The 16,590-nt window shown below is 45.4% G+C and overlaps 1 protein-coding gene and 2 non-coding genes across 8 annotated transcripts in view; 1 reads left to right on the top strand and 2 right to left on the bottom strand.

Moving 5' to 3' along the window:
• Positions 1–16,590, bottom strand: part of ARMH1 (armadillo like helical domain containing 1) — a 108,203-nt gene that overhangs the window by 20,791 nt on the left and 70,822 nt on the right. The window lies entirely within an intron of this gene.
• On the top strand, positions 9,128–9,242 carry LOC143788956 (U5 spliceosomal RNA). The gene has a single exon (XR_013218773.1). It is a non-coding gene; the product is annotated as a U5 spliceosomal RNA (small nuclear RNA).
• On the bottom strand, positions 10,284–10,398 carry LOC143788962 (U5 spliceosomal RNA). Its single transcript, XR_013218779.1, has one exon. It is a non-coding gene; the product is annotated as a U5 spliceosomal RNA (small nuclear RNA).

The raw sequence follows: 16,590 nt of genomic DNA, 5'->3' as shown, positions 1-16,590 counted from the left end.
GAAGCCGGCGGGGGATGGGAGGAGGGGATCACACAGATAATTGTCCGGATAGATTCTTCGGAATCCTCTTGCACTATTTGGTGATAAGTAAATCCATAATGCAGCCCCAGCACAGAGGACGGAGCGACAGGAGCAAAGACCCCGCACAAAGGCGTTTGCTATACAAGTGGGCACCTTCAGCAGTATTGGGGTCTTGTAGACGTGTAATAATAATCATCTTTATTTTTATATAGTGCTAACATATTCCGCAGCGCTTTACAGTTTGCACACATTATCATCGCTGTCCCCGATGGGGCACACAATCTAAATTCTCTATCAGTATGTCTTTGGAATGTGGGAGGAAACGGGAGAACCCGGAGGAAACCCACGCAAACTCTTTGTAGATGTTGTCCTTGGTGGGGTTTGAACCCAGGACTCCAGCGCTGCAAGGCTGCAGTGCTAACCACTGAGCTATTGTGTGCTAACCACTGCGCCACCATGCTGCCCACGTGTATGAATGACCTGGGTGGCAGACCCTACAACACGTCCCACAATCTCTATGCAATGGCCGTATCTGCGGAGTGATCCATGCGGGGTCCAAATCATTGCAACCACACAATGGGACTAATACTCCCAGCTTGATAATGTATGATGGCGGCACTACACTGCATAACCTCCAGGAGCTGTGATCTGCTCGACCTCTGTGTACAATGATAGAGATCTGATCGCAGACGCCGTCCAGACAGAAGAGAGCGATCACCGCAGCGGAACGACATGAGGTCAAGTGACCATTTTCCGATCGGAGCTCAGTCGATAACCTCGTCCAGATGTGCGGGACCTTCAAACCAGCTGCAGAAGCCAAAATCAGCTGCAGGAAGAAGCAAGTCATGCTCTTTGGAGACTGGCAACCAGGGCTCTGGAGTCAGGAAGCCAAACCACCGACTCCGACTCCACTGGTCACTACTGAGCATGTGCAGAAAGTGCAACACAGATTCATCTCCACTAAAAGCCGAGATCCTCTGATCAGGAACAGAACAGACATTAAGGTTCTTCGAGTGTGGTTTGCGAAAGAAAGAGCGGCCCTCAAGTCATGGGAAGAATGCTTGGCCAAAGTAAAGGTTTGGACTGTGAAGCCTCAGACGTCTCACTTTTGAGGACAAAGCGCTGGTCCTGTGTATCGAGGTACAAAGCTCAGGACTTGCCCCATCATGTCACCATGTGTAGGGTCATTACTGGGGTTCATACTGTCGGAGCTATTAGGAGACATAGTGACTTATGAACTGTTTTAAAGGATGCGATCTGGGTTGCCAGGAACAGGCACATATTATGGAGGGAGAGTATGTCCAGACGAAACTGCCATAGGCTGATCCACAGCCTGCTCAGACACTATACTATCTTCAGAGGAAGATTACGGATATTTAGAAAAATATCCAGGCTATTGAGACCCAACTGACTTCGACTCTTTCATCTACCGAATGGACTACTCTCAAAAACAAGATGGGTAAGGTTATTACAGAACATCAAAAATTTCTTTAGTAACGAAAAAGACTAAAATTTCAGTGCGACAACGAGGATTATTCCAACAACAGAGTATAAAGATGGAGCGACTCCACTCCACTCCTGGCGACAACAGACAAACCAACGAAGATTTGGCTCATTCAGTTCTGGCAGCGACTCTTCAGTGGGATCAGGCAGATCCCGGTTTTTTTACCCAAGGACCGCAGGGGAGGACCTCCAAACACAGACAAATCAGAAAATCGCGGTGAAAAAATGACTACACGCTCCCAGGTAAGCCCTCAAACCTGGTGATTAACATTTTAAGCCATTCCCTCTCCCCTGAGGAACTTGAGGTACTTCAAAAAGGACTGTCCTTCTGTCCAACCCCCAACTGGGATGCTTTCCAGTTGGAATAAGACTTACAACGCTTTTATCGAGCTGTCAGACTTACAGCGCATTTCGGTATCTCTTCTGAGACCTCATTAAACAGTCGATCTCCTATGGGGGGTAATGCTGTTTCATTGCTCTCTATCTTATCTCTTGGTCTTCGTAATCCTAGTAGTTTTCCTCCTCCTCACACCTATCATGCCACTGAAACCTTTATCTCTTTGGTTGACCGTGAGGTAAAGTCACTCTCACATCAACAACGATTGGGTTTCTTCCCCACACATGCGAATCTCTCTCTAGAGGAAAAACGAGCCCTTACATCAATTCGATCAAACAATAATATTATAATAAAACCAGCAGATAAAGGGGACGCCACTGTGGTAATGGACCACGAACAATACTGTAAGGAAATCAAATGACAACTGCTGGATCCTGACACATCTAGAAGAATTCCAAGGGACCCTACATCTATGATCAGTAGAAAGATCCAGGACCTCATCAATCTATACTTTGACAATCAGACCATTGATCAAAAACGGCTACCTTCCTTCAGAATCCTCACCCTATCACACCTGTCTTTTATATCTTACCAAAAATTCATAAATCTCTCTATAATCCCCAGGGGGGCCAATTGTGGCCTCCACAGACTCTATTCTTTCACCCCTCTCCACCTTCCTAGAGAAGATCCTAACACCACTGATTAAAATTACCAGATCCTTTTTACTTGATACAGGACATTTTCTTGAAGTCATTAAACATCTCCAAACTGTACCCGCCCAAAGCCTATTGGTGACACTCAATGCAAACAGTCTTTATACCTCTATAATACACGAGAAAGGTCTTTAAGCCACCAGATTCCTCCTGGGAAATTCTAATATGCCTACGAAGTCTATTTACCTATGCCTTGACCTTCTTAAATTAGTTTTTATTTATGAAGATATCTACTATGTCCAAACGCGTGGGACCGCAGTGGGCTCAAATGTAGCTCCGGCCTACGCCAATGCATTTAGGAATTTTTTTTAGATCAACCACATCTATACCAATGACTTTTTTTACAACATGCCACCAATTACTATCGTTAGATGACATTTTCCTTATCTGGACAGGTACACCAGACTCATTGGAATCTTTCTTTTTATACCTCAACTACATTTACTCTGAACTTCAATTCACTATTCATCATGATACTACAAAAACGGCCTTCCTGGACACTATGGTACAAAAAGATGCCAATGGATACCTCACGACTGATTTGTTCTCCAAACCTACCGACTGCAATAGTCTATTGCACTATTCCAGCTGCCACCCCAAAACCACTAAGGATAGTCTGCCACGCTCCCAATTTAAGATCGTCTCCCAGACAGTCACTGATCCTGAAAAACGTCTTATGCAACTTGAAACCATGGCACAGAAATTCAAAGACAGGCATTCTCCCCCTACCCTCTGAATAAAGAAATAACACGGTCATTGACCCCAGTCTCCTCTTCCGTTATCACGTCCTAAGGAAATGATACCCTTTGTCCATACTCATCATCCCTTTATGCCAAAGGTGTATTCAGTGATAAAAAGCATTGGCCTCTTCTAGCGAAGGCGCACCCCAACGTTCCATCATTTCAGACAGCAGCCCTCATGAGCACCAGGAGACCCCCCAATATCAGAGATCAATTAGTGCGGGCTGACATTGGCCGGACACGTCCGGATTCTACACCAAGGCTTCTCAGCACCTGACGCCATGGTGCCTTCCCGTCTTAACTGCGCCGCATGCTCCAACGTCATCAAGTCAGATAGTGTAACTCATCCAAGAACAGGGAAATCACACCCAATACATGGCTACTATCCCCTTAATGGCCGCCAATACGTCTTTTCACTGACCTGAGATATAAGGGACTAGCCTCCCCATACAGGTGACAATCCAGCAGCTGTCGCTGTCCACTATAGCTGACAACTTGCTGCATCAGCCACGATCAGTGTTTGCACTGTCCAAATCTGTTTAACCTCTTAGATGCTGCTGTCAATAGTGGATTTTTCCACAGCGGATTTCATAAATCCGCAGGTAAAAAGTACTGCGTTTTACCTGCGGATTTACCGCGGTATTTATGCGGATTTTGTGCGGATTCCTATTATGGAGCAGGTATAAACCGCTGCGGAATCCGCACAAACAATTGACGCTGCGGAATATAACCCGCAGCGTTTCTGCGAGTTTTTTTCCGCAATATGAGCACAGCGGATTGCGGTTTCCATAGGTTTACATTGTACTGTAAACGCATGGAAAGCTGCTGCGGATCCGCAGCAAAATCCACAACGTGTGCACAGAGCCTTAGAGTCTGACGGCTGTAGTTACCTGTTCAGTGACATTTAGGTGGTAAAAATGCACATTGTCATTTCTGTCATGTCACTTTGCATTAATTCCTGAAAATCACCTGAAGGGTTAATAAACTACTTGACAGTAGTTTTCAATATGTCAGGGGGTGCTGTTTATAAAATGTATAACTTTTGGGGGATTCCCAATATATGGGACCCCTAAAGTCACTTCAAACCTATATAGGTCCCTAAAAAATAAATTTTGTAAGTTTCCTTGAAAAAAATGAAAAATTGCTGGTATATTTTTAAACCTCCTAAAATGGTAACAAAATAAAAACATTTCACAAATGGCGCAGATGTAAAGCCGACATGTGGGAAATGTTATTTATTAATGGTTTGCTGGGGTATGACCATCTGGATTAAAGAGAGAATCATTCAAAGTTTGAGAATTGCACATTTTTTTACGTTTTTCTCAAATTTCTGATATTTTTTAAAAATAAACACAAAACATATTGACCTAAATTTACCATTATCATAAAGTATAATGTGTCACGAAAAAACAATCTCAAAATCACTGGGATTTGTGGAAGCTCCAGAGTTATTACCACATAAAGTGACAGTGCTCAGATTTTAAACATTTGTCCCCGTCACTAAGGGGTTATACGTGTGATTCTAATTTTGTGGTATTTGTCATCAGACCTTGTGGTCTAATTGACCAGGTCCCCCCTAGGAGAGGAGACAATCACATGAAGCTTTGGATATGTACATTAGATGCTTTCTCACCAAAAGGGCTCAATAGAGACGTCCTCCGGCTTGTGTCGTTTTTTCTTAACCATTAACCAACTCTTTGTTTCAGAGCGGCTGAATTTCTGTCCATACTGGTGTGAGGATAACCCTGACCTGGCCGTGGTTAGCTCCACAGTAATGTGACATTATCCCCGTATATACAGCGGATCGTCCCCTCGTTCTGACACGTTAGTGCCGGGGCCACAGCCATGACGCACAGATCGGCCGTTCTCACTACTTGTTATCACCGAGTTTCCCCAGAAACCGCTGAGCATGCGCGGTCGCTTCCCCCTGGCTGAACACAGACACTTCCGGGCCGGATGGCGCACTACCGCTCCAGCGGTGACCGCCGGCATTTAGGACCGTCGCACTGCACACAACAAGCAGGGCACGCGGCTCAGGCACCTTTCACACATCAGTTTTTTGCTGTCAGTCACAATCCGTCAAATGTTGAAAAAAACGGATCCGTCGCAGATTGTGAAAAACTGATGTGTGAAAGCGGCCTAAGCGGTGCCGAGCAGTCCGTGCTGATGTAAAGGAGGAGAGCGGTGACCTGTCACGCCGTGTGTATGAGGCTGGTTTCACACTTGCGTTTTGATCTGCAGCGTTTTAGCGCTAAAAAACGCATGCGTTTTTTTCTATGCTTAACATTAAAAAACGCATGCGTTTTTTAGCGTGCGTTTTGACGCGTTTTCGGCAATGCATGCGTTTTTTGACGCCTGCGTTTAGTTGCAGAAATGCAACCTGTAGTAATTTTTAGCAGCGTTTTTTTGCTGCAAAAAAACGCATGCGTTTATTCGCGGCAAAAAAAATGTATTGCTGTCTATGTAAACGCACATGTGTTTGCTTGCGTTAAAAACGCATGCGTTTTAATAGAAAAACACAAGAAAACACAAGAAAAAACAAGAAAACCCTAACCCTAATCACAAGAAAAAACAAGAAAACCCTAACCCTAACCCTAGGGTTACTAGGGATCCTAACCCTAGGGATCCTAACCCTAACTCTAACCCTTACCCTAGGGATCCTAACCCTAACCCTAGGGATCCTAACCCTAACCCTAGGGATCCTAACCCTAAACAAAGCAGAATTGTGGAAACATATGAGGTCACCACCATAATGATTAACCCAACGTATGGTCAATTCATATTCATAATCATAAATACGGGACCAAGATATTAGGACCGTAATGGACCGACTGCAAATAATACACCAACACAACCAGAGAAAACTAAGCAGCAAATAGTCCAAATATATAAATATACAAAACTTTATTAATTAATAGAACCAGATAAAAATGACGAAAGGAAACAATCCCCGTGCCACCCTCAGCATGCACCAAATATGGGCAGGTGCTCACATTTACAAAGGTCCACATATTAATCACAATATACAGCAGGCTCAATTAATATAATGTCAGAAACAATACAAAGAAATTGCCCATCGAGGGCAATGTACATAGTCCAGAGAAGAAATAGAGCTGTTGCCAAGGGAATAGCCAACTAGTCATTCTTTACGTGCCAACACATCAATACTGAAAATAAAAAATACACCATTAAAAACAAATAAAAACAAAGAACATGCGGGGGTACGCAGAGGGATCTAGCAACAACAACCAGCGGACTACAAAAATGGGGCAAACGAGATATTTTCATTTAGACCCTCCGGGTAAAGAGTCCGGAGACGCCAGATCCACTGCGTCTCAAGTTTACCCAACCTTTTCGAGAGTTGACCACCCCTGATGTTAATTTTTAGGGTATCAATGCCCCTAACTCTGAGGAGTGATGCATTGCAACCATGAAATTCCCTAAAGTGCCTGGGTAGTGTTTCAAGTTCAGTTTAATGGCCGCTTGATGCGATATGCGCATGCGCATTGATCTTGTCTCCACATACCATCCTGGAACTATTTTCTCCGCCTCCTCCACTTCCTGCATCATGGCGCTGTCATTTTGGAAGCACATGGGGCCCGTGTGTTCTCCATATGCGGCGCCCAGGTGCAGCATAAGCGGATCAAGGGGGCACTTCACGTCATTGGGCAATTCTTAATTGTAGTCCCACCACCTTGTGCCTTTCCATCTCTCTATATATATCGAATCCAGCACTACACCGGTGTACCCTGTTGTGAAATTGGATTTTGGGCTCCCCCGGTGGCCACTGGTGGAATTGAACTGGTGTGCTTCATCCTCTCTGTTCACCTGTTTCCATCAGGATGTGGGAGTCGCTATTTAGCCTTGCTCCTCTGTCACTTCCATGCCGGTCAACATTGTAATCAGAAGCCTTTCTGTGCATGTTCCTGCTGCTAGACAACTCCCAGCTAAGTTGGACTTAGTCCTTGTTTGTTTTTGCATTTTGTTCCAGTTCACAGCTGTAGTTTCGTTTCTGTGTCTGGAAAGCTCTTGTGATCTGAAATTGCCACTCTGATGTTATGAGTTAATACTAGAGTCTTAAAGTAATTTCAGGATGGTATTTTGATAGGGTTTTCAGCTGACCATGAAAGTGCCCTTTCTGTCTTCCTGCTATCTAGTAAGCGGACCTCAATTTTGCTAAACCTATTTTCATACTACGTTTGTGATTTCATCTAAAATCACCGCCAATACATGTGGGGGGCCTCTGTCTGCCTATCGGGGAAATTTCTCTAGAGGTGAGCCAGGACTATATTTTCCTCTGCCAGGATTAGTTAGTCCTCCGGCCGGCGCTGGGCGTCTAGGGATAAAACGCAGGCTACGCTACCCGGCTACTGTTAGTTGTGCGGCAGGTTTAGTTCATGGTCAGTTTAGTTTCCATCCTTCCAAGAGCTAGTTCGTATGTTTGCTGGGCTATGTTCTCTTGCCATTGAGAACCATAACAGTACCCCTTGAAAAAGGCAGGAGCCGAAACGCGCGTCGGGGGGGGACAGGGGTGAGGTGCCGGTCCACAATTTTCACATTTACAACGCATTGGTATGTATGTATTTTCACTATTATGCAGGTTCTTTTTGGGTATTTCTTTGTATTGTTTCTGACATTATATTAATTGAGCCTGCTGTATATTGTGATTAATATGTGGACCTTTGTAAATGTGAGCACCTGCCCCCTGCCCATATTTGGTGCATGCTGAGGGTGGCACGGGGATTGTTTCCTTTCGTCATTTTTATCTGGTTCTATTAATTAATAAAGTTTTGTATATTTATATATTTGGACTATTTGCTGCTTAGTTTTCTCTGGTTGTGTTGATCCTAACCCTAACCCTAGGGATCCTAACCCTAACCCTAACCCTTAGGGTTAGGGTTAGGATCCCTAAGGTTAGGGTTAGAGTTAGGGTTAGGATCCCTAGGGTTACTAGGGATCCTAACCATAACCCCAGCCCTAGGGATCCTAACCCTAACCCTTAGGGTTAGGGTCCCTAGGGTTAGGGTTAGGGTTAGGATCCCTATGGTTACTAGGGATCCTAACCCTAACCCTAGCTATTTCAGTTTATAGTGGGTTTTCTAGTTGATTTTGATGATTGGCAGCTGTCACACACTTCTCAGCATGCGTTTAAAAAACGCAAACGCAGGAAAAAACACATGTAAACAATGTCTAGACACATGTCTAAAAAACGCGGCGTTTTGCCGCATTTACATGCGTTTTTTCACCACATGCGTTTTTTAAAAAAACGCTGCAGATCAAAACGCAAGTGTGAAACCAGCCTAAGTCATGTGACGGGGGAAGGGTCGGCAGTGACGGCTGCTTCCTACAGGTGGCGCTAGAGTTCTCGTCCTCTCTGCAGAGACAATTTGCATGAGTTATTTTAAAGAGTTAAAGGTCTCTAATGATGAAGGTTTATTTGTGGAAGTTTTCTTCCATGATGGACTATCTGAGTCTTACAGCGGCGGGAATGGAGAAATGAAGAAGCCGGGGAGAATAAGAAAGAAGGAAAACTGCGCAAAGTTCCGAGTTCTCTGCAAAATCCTGCAGCCACGTGACTCCCCGCCTCCTGCTGAGATTTGCATATCCCCCAGGATGCACCTGGCCCGTCCTCAGAATTGTAACATTTCTTTCTTGTTTTCTGTTAGTTTTTGTAGTAAAGTTCAGTAACAGATCAGATACATTGTGTCCGGGGGCCGGAGAACGTGACCCCACAGTCCATCCCGGGGCCGTCCTCTCCGCGGGGGGGATGAGCGCAGCGCAGGCCCCGGGTGACGCCGGCCGCTCTCCTCTCTATACTCTGGTTTCTCTTCAGATCGAATAAATCTTTCGCCTTTTACTAAAGATTTCCGTGGAGAGGAACAATTATGAGTTTCATGGAATTTTTTGATGCCCGGCGCTCGCTGGGCTCCTGCACTGGTGAATGACAGAAGTGACTGGGAACACTGGGGCCATTTGGTTTTACTTCCTAGTGGCAGAGACAATTGTTGTCTCTTTATGAGGTTATAACTCTGGAGCTTTCATGGATCCTGGTGATTCTGAGATTATTTGCTCGTGACATATTGTATTTCATGTTAGTGGTAACATTTCTTCGATATGACTTGCAGTTATTGAAAAAAAAATGGAAATTTGGCAAAAATTCAGAAAATTTTGCAATGTTCAAACTTTTAATTTTTGTGTCCTTAAATCAGAGAGTGATGTCACACAAAACAGTTAATAACTCCTGTACTAGAAAGAGTCGCCGCAAGGAATAACACAGGGCCCTATCCGAGGGGTGCGATGATCCCGGATGTGTACAATGAACACATCCCGCATCATCGCGTCCCAGAAGGGGGCGGGGCTTAGCGCCGAGCGGCTTTGCCGCTCCAACGATACCGCCGGCCATCCTAATCGTGGACACGTACCCGAAGGGTTAATAAACTTCTTGAATGTGGTTCTTCGCTCCTTGAGGGGTGCAGCTTTTGGAATGATGTCACTTTGGGGTATTTTCCATCATATTGACCCCCAACCTCACTTCAAATGTGATGGTTTTGTGAATTTAGTTGGAAAAATGAGAAATCACCGGTCAACTTTGAATCCTTATAACGTCCTAACAAGAACTGTGCTGATGTAAAATAGACGTGTGGGAAATGTTAGTTATTAACTGTTTTGTGTTATATGACTGATTTAAGGGCACAAAATTAAGTTTGAAAATTGCAAAATCTTCAGAATTTTTGCCAAATTTCCATTTTTTTTTCAATAAACACAAATTATATCGAAGAAATGTTACCACTAACATGAAGTACAATATGTCACAGAAAACAATCTGAGAATCAGAGGGATCCATTGATGTGATCCAGAGCTGTAACCTCATAAAGGGAAAGTGGTCAGAACTATGAACATCGTCTCTGTCACTAGGAAGTAAAAATGGCCCCAGTGTTCCCAGTCACTTCTGTTATTCACCAGTGCAGGAGCCCAGCGAGCGCCGGGCATCAAAAAATTACACGAAACTCATAATTGTTCCTCTCCACGGAAATCTTTAGTAAAAGGCGAAAGATTTATTCGATCTGAAGAGAAACCAGAGTATAGAGAGGAGAGCGGCCGGCGTCACCCGGGGCCTGCGCTGCGCTCATCCCCCCCGCGGAGAGGACGGCCCCGGGATGGACTGTGGGGTCACGTTCTCCGGACACAATGTATCTGATCTGTTACTGAAATTTACTACAAAAACTAACGGAAATAAAGAAAGAAATGTTACAAATCTGAGGACGGGTCAGGTGCATCCTGGGGGATATGCAAATCACAGCAGGAGGCGGGGCGTCACGTGGCTGCAGGATTTTGCAGAGAACTCGGAACTTTCTGTCAGTTTTTTTTACTTTCTTATTCTCTGCGGCTTCTTCATTTCTCCATTCCCGCCGCTGTACATTCTGGAGACCATTCTTACAGTCAAAGGACACGGAGAGACCCCGGCGGGGGCTGTAATACTGGCATTCAAATCAGCTCTCACCTCTGCTAAACAGGCCTACTTCACAACTCTCGTATCTGCCTTATCCCACAACCCCAAACAGTTGTTCAACACTTTTAACTCCCTCCTCCGCCCACCACTGCCGCCTCCGACTTCCCTAATCGTTGCCGAGGACTTTGCCACACACTTCAAAAATAAGATAGACCAAACAAGGCAAGTCTTTGTTGTCCAACCACCAAAACCCCTTTGTATGAGAGACCAATGCCCTAACCCCATAACTTCACTCTCCAAAATCTCTGAAGGGGAGCTTGCTCATCTTCTCTCCAAATCACACCTCACCACTTGTGCACTTGACCCCATCCCATCCCACCTCCTCCCCAACCTCACCACCACACTAATCCCATCCATAACCCATCTCTTCAACCTTTCACTAACTTCTGGTACTTTCCCCTCTGCCTTCAAACATTCCACAATGACACCTATCCTCAAAAAGCCATCCCTTGACCCAAGCGCTATGTCCAGCTATCGCCCCATATCTTTGCTCCCATTTGCATCCAAACTCCGTGAGCAGCACGTCCATGCTGAACTTTCCTCTCACTTTGCATCTAACTCGCTCTTCGACAACCTACAATCTGGCTTCCGTCCCCACCATTTCACTGAGACTGCCCTGACCAAAATTACTAACGACTTATTTACAGCCAAAGCTAACAGACAATTCTCTATACTCCTCCTCCTAGACCTGTCCTCTGCCTTCGACACAGTTGACCACTGCCTCCTACTACAGATCCTCTCTTCCTTTGGGGTCAAAGACCTTGCCCTATCTTGGATCTCCTCATACCTTGCCAACCACACATTTAGCGTCTCCTACTCCCATACTACCTCTTCATCTCGCCCCCTCTCTGTTGGAGTCCCCCAAGGCTCTGTCCTAGGACCCCTTCTCTTCTCAATCTATACACTCGGCCTGGGACAACTCATAAGGTCCTATGGCTTCCAGTACCATCTATATGCTAATGACACTCAGATCTACCTCTCTGGCCCAGACGTCACCTCTCTGCTCTCCAGAATCCCAGAGTGTCTATCAGCCATATCCTCCTCCTTCTCCTCTCACTTCCTCAAGCTCAATGTGGACAAATCTGAACTTATTATCTTTCCTCCATCTCGCATATCTTCCCTACCTGATCTATCTATCAAAATAAATGAAATCACACTTTCCCCTGTCCCCAAAATCCGCTGCCTCGGAGTAACCCTTGACTCTGCCCTGTCCTTCAAACCGCACATCCAAGCTCTCGCCACCTCCTGTCACCTCCAGCTCAAAAATATTTCCAGAATCCGTCCTTTCCTCAACCCTCACTCTACCAAAATGCTCGTGCATGCCCTAATCATCTCCCGCCTCGACTACTGCAACATCCTCCTCTGTGGCCTACCTTCTAACACTCTAACAGCCCTCCAGTCCATCCTCAACTCTGCTGCCCGACAAAATAATCTCTCTCCTCGCTACACTCCTGCTTCCCCTCTTTGCAAATCCCTTCACTGGCTCCCAATTTCCCAGCGTATCCAGTTTAAATTACTAACACTGACCTACAAAGCCATCAATAACCTTTCTCCTCCGTATATTTCCACGCTAATCTCTCAATATCTTCCCTCACGTAATCTCCGGTCCTCCCAAGACCTCCTTCTCTCCTCCACGCTTATCCGCTCCTCACCCAACCGCATCCAAGACTTCTCCCGAATATCCCCCATCCTCTGGAATTCTGTGCCCCTACACGTCCGGTTATCCACTACTTTTGGATCCTTCAAAAGAAACCTGAAAACCCATCTCTTCAAAGAAGCTTACAGCCTGTAAAGACGACACGGCCACCTCAACACCATCGGAGCTACTGCAACCCTCGACCTACTGTCGCCTTCCCCATAATCCTGTAGAATGTAAGCCCGCGGACAGATCGATTTTCCTCACACTGTTCTACAAAACTGATATTTAATTAAACTGGAAGAAATAAGTGATTTGATTTTCTCCTCCCCGTACTGGACTGGACCCTGTGATCGCCGGACTGCTTGTCCTCAGCACCTAGAGAACATGGCGCTGTGTGAATAGGAAGATGGCCGCGACGTTGCTCTTCATCAGACCCCGGCTGCCAGGACAACTCATAGGGACGACGATGAGAGCCGCTGCACACTGCCATCACAGACAGGGAACGTTTTCTTTTAAGGGTATGTGTCCACGTTCAGGATTGTTTCAGGATTTGGTCAGGATTTTATGCAAGTAAAATCCTGATCAGATCTGCACCTGAGGTCACTGGCAGGTCACCTGCGCTGTCCTTGCGTTTTTTCTGCTATGTAAGGACATGCTGCGTTCTTAAAAAATGCAACGCATGTGCGTTTTTGCGGGAATGCCGCATGCGTTTTTTAATGCATAGTGGAGACAGGATTTCATAAAATCCCCTCCACTATGCTGTAACATCTGGACGCTGCGTTTTTGACGCTGCGGCTCAACGTGGACACATACCCTCAGGCGCCCGATTACTGAGCTTTATACCTGAGTGCGCTTAATTAAGTGCCACAAAAAAAAGTGCACCAGGACGCGGTGAATGGTGACTCCCACCGGCAGGAGAAAGACCCTCAATAAACCATCCCCATCAAGGGTCAGGGACTAGTGGGCTCCCCCAGCCGAAGTGTAGGGAGACCCAATCTTGCTTCCAGCACCTTCTGGGCTGACACCCCAGCAGAACTAGGAGCTGCCTAGGTCGGTCCCAAGAGAGGAGAGCCGGGGTATTCATGGCCGAGCGGAGCCTGATAGCCACACACTCCCGCAGACCGGTCAGGAGGGAACTCATAAGGGAACCGCACCCCGAAAAGTCCCAGTGACAAGGACACACGTGAAATGGGAGACACACAGGTCAAGACAAAACGAGTCGTGAAGGTTTACAGTGTACAGTGCCAGACAAGGGCGTGTGCTCAGAACAAATGAACGTGAAGTGCCGTGAAAATGTGCCAAGGTTCTCACTCCGGGCTTTCACTTACCCAGTCTCATGGATCTGGTGCTGGGGGGCCGGGGTCTCTCACCGGATGAGTGTATAAGCCACCCAGCATACTGCCCAGCGCACCACCCAGAGTGCGTGATGGACCCTCCTACTAAGATGGCCGGTCCTACTACCATCAATTCTAACAATACTACACTTGATCTTAGCCAAAATGCTGAGAAGTAATTCCAGGTACTGAAGTGTCAGAGACTGTCAGCGCCATGTAAATGGTTGCACAGCAGCTATTGGAGCCAGCTCTGGTCGCTGCCAGCTGTGTGACACCGCAGCGGCCTTAGAGTCTGACGGCTGTAGTAACCTGTTCAGAAGTTACCGACATTTAGGTGGTAAAAATGCACATTGTCATTTCTGTCATGTCACTTTGCATTAATTCCTGAAAATCACCTGAAGGGTTAATAAACTACTTGACAGGAGTTTTCAATATCTCAGGGGGTGCCATTTTTAAAATGTATAACTTTTGGGGGATTCCCAATATATGGGACCCGCAAAGTCACTTCAAACCTATATAGGTCCCTAAAAAAATAAATTTTGTAAGTTTCCTTGAAAAAAATGAAAAATTGCTGGTATATTTTTAAACCTCCTAAAATAGTAACAAAATAAAAGAACATTTCACAAATGGCGCTGATGTAAAGCCGACATGTGGGAAATGTTATTTATTAATGGTTTGCTGGGGTATGACTATCTGGATTAAAGAGAGAATCATTCAACGTTTGAGAACTGCACATTTTTTTAACATTTTTCTCAAATTTCTGATATTTTTTAAAAATAAACACAAAACATATTGACCTAAATTTACCATTATCATAAAGTATAATGTGTCACGAAAAAACAATCTCAAAATCACTGGGATTTGTGGAAGCTCCAGAGTTATTACCACAAAGTGACACTGCTCAGATTTTAAACATTTGTCCCCGTCACTAACAGGTTATACTTGTGATTCTAATTTTGTGGTATTTGTCATCAGACCTTGTGGTCTCCTTTATGTGGGGGAGACAGACCGTATAGCCAGCCACAAACTCACAATACGTTGTGGTAACACGTGGCTTCCACTTCCGGCCACTTCACTGTTAAACACTCTGTGGCACAATGGAAATTCCACCTAATTGACCAGGTCCCCCCAGGAGAGGAGACAATCACATGAAGCTTTGGATATGTACATTAGATGCTTTCTCACCAAAAGGGCTCAATAGAGACGTCCTCCGGCTTGTGTCGTTTTTTCTTAACCATTAACCAACTCTTTGTTTCAGAGCGGCTGAATTTCTGTCCATACTGGTGTGAGGATAACCCTGACCTGGCCGTGGTTAGCTCCACAGTAATGTGACATTATCCCCGTAACTAATGTATGCCTCGGACTCATTACAATTCACCAATTCAGTTGGACATTGTCCTATTTAACACATTCTGTGACCTCTCTGGTATTTTTGTGCGCATTCACTCCCACTTTGCACTGATGAGGGGCGGCACCCCGAAACACAGTGTCTGCAAATTATCCTAAGTCATGTGACGAGGCTCGGGGGAAGGGTCGGCAGTGACGTCTAGGACGGCTGCTTCCTACAGGTGGCGCTAGAGTGCTCGTCCTCTCTGCAGAGACAATTTGCATGACTTATTTTAAAGAGTTAAAGGTCTCTAATGATGAAGGATTATTTGTGGAAGTTTTCTTCCATGATGGACTTAGGCTAGTTTCACACTTGCATTTTGATCTGCAGCGTTTTAAAAAAAAAACGCAGGTGGTGAAAAAACGCATGTAAACGCATGCAAATGCTGCGTTTTTTAGACACATGCGTTTTTGTATGCAGAAAAACGCAGCGTTTTGACGCGTTTACATGCGTTTTTTCCTGCGTTTGCGTTTTTGAAACGCATGCTGAGAAGTGTGTAACAGCTGCCAATCATCAAAATCAACTAGAAAACCCACTATTAATAGAATTAGCTAGGGTTAGGATCCCTAGGGTTAGGGTTAGGGGTAGCTTTTTATTCGAAGAATGTCCTGGTCACCAGGTCACTGATAAGCCACCCCCCACCATCAAGGTGATAAAGGGATCCTAACCCTACCCCTAGGGATCCAAACCCTAACCCTACCCCTCACCCTACCCCTAACCCTAACCATAACCCTTGTGATCCTAACCCTAACCCTACCCCTAACCCTTGGGATCCTAACACTAACCCTAACCCTACCCCTACCCCTAACCCTAGGGATCCTAACCCTAACCCTAAGGGTTAGGATCCCTAGGGTTACTTGGGATCCTAACCTTAGGGTTAGGGTTCTCTTGTTTTTTTTTGTTTTCTTGTGTTTTTCTATAGAAACGCATGCGTTTAAAAACGCATGCACACGCATGTGCTTAAAAACGCATGCGTTTACATAGACAGCAATACATTTTTTTGCGGCAAAAAAACGCCGCTAGAAATTACTACAGGTTGCATTTCTGCAACTAAACGCACGCGTCAAAAAACGCATGCGTTGCTGAAAACGCGTCAAAACGCATGCGTTTTTAATGTTAAGTATAGAAAAAAACGCATGCGTATTTAGCGCTAAAACGCTGCAGATCAAAACGCAAGTGTGAAACCAGCCTGAGTCTTACAGCAACGGGAATGGAGAGATGAAGAAGCCGCGGAGAATAAGAAAGAAGGAAAACTGACAGAAAGTTCCGAGTTCTCTGCAAAATCCTGCAGCCACGTGACGCCCCGCCTCCTGCTGTAATTTGCATATCCCCCAGGATGCACCTGACCCGTCCTCAGATTTGTAACATTTCTTTCTTTATTTCCGTTAGTTTTTGTAGTAAAGTTC

Source organism: Ranitomeya variabilis, chromosome 8 (assembly GCF_051348905.1).
Source record: "Ranitomeya variabilis isolate aRanVar5 chromosome 8, aRanVar5.hap1, whole genome shotgun sequence".
Lineage (NCBI taxonomy): Eukaryota > Metazoa > Chordata > Amphibia > Anura > Dendrobatidae > Ranitomeya > Ranitomeya variabilis.
Note: the sequence above shows the minus strand (reverse complement) of the source record. Positions and strands in the feature narration are given on the sequence as shown.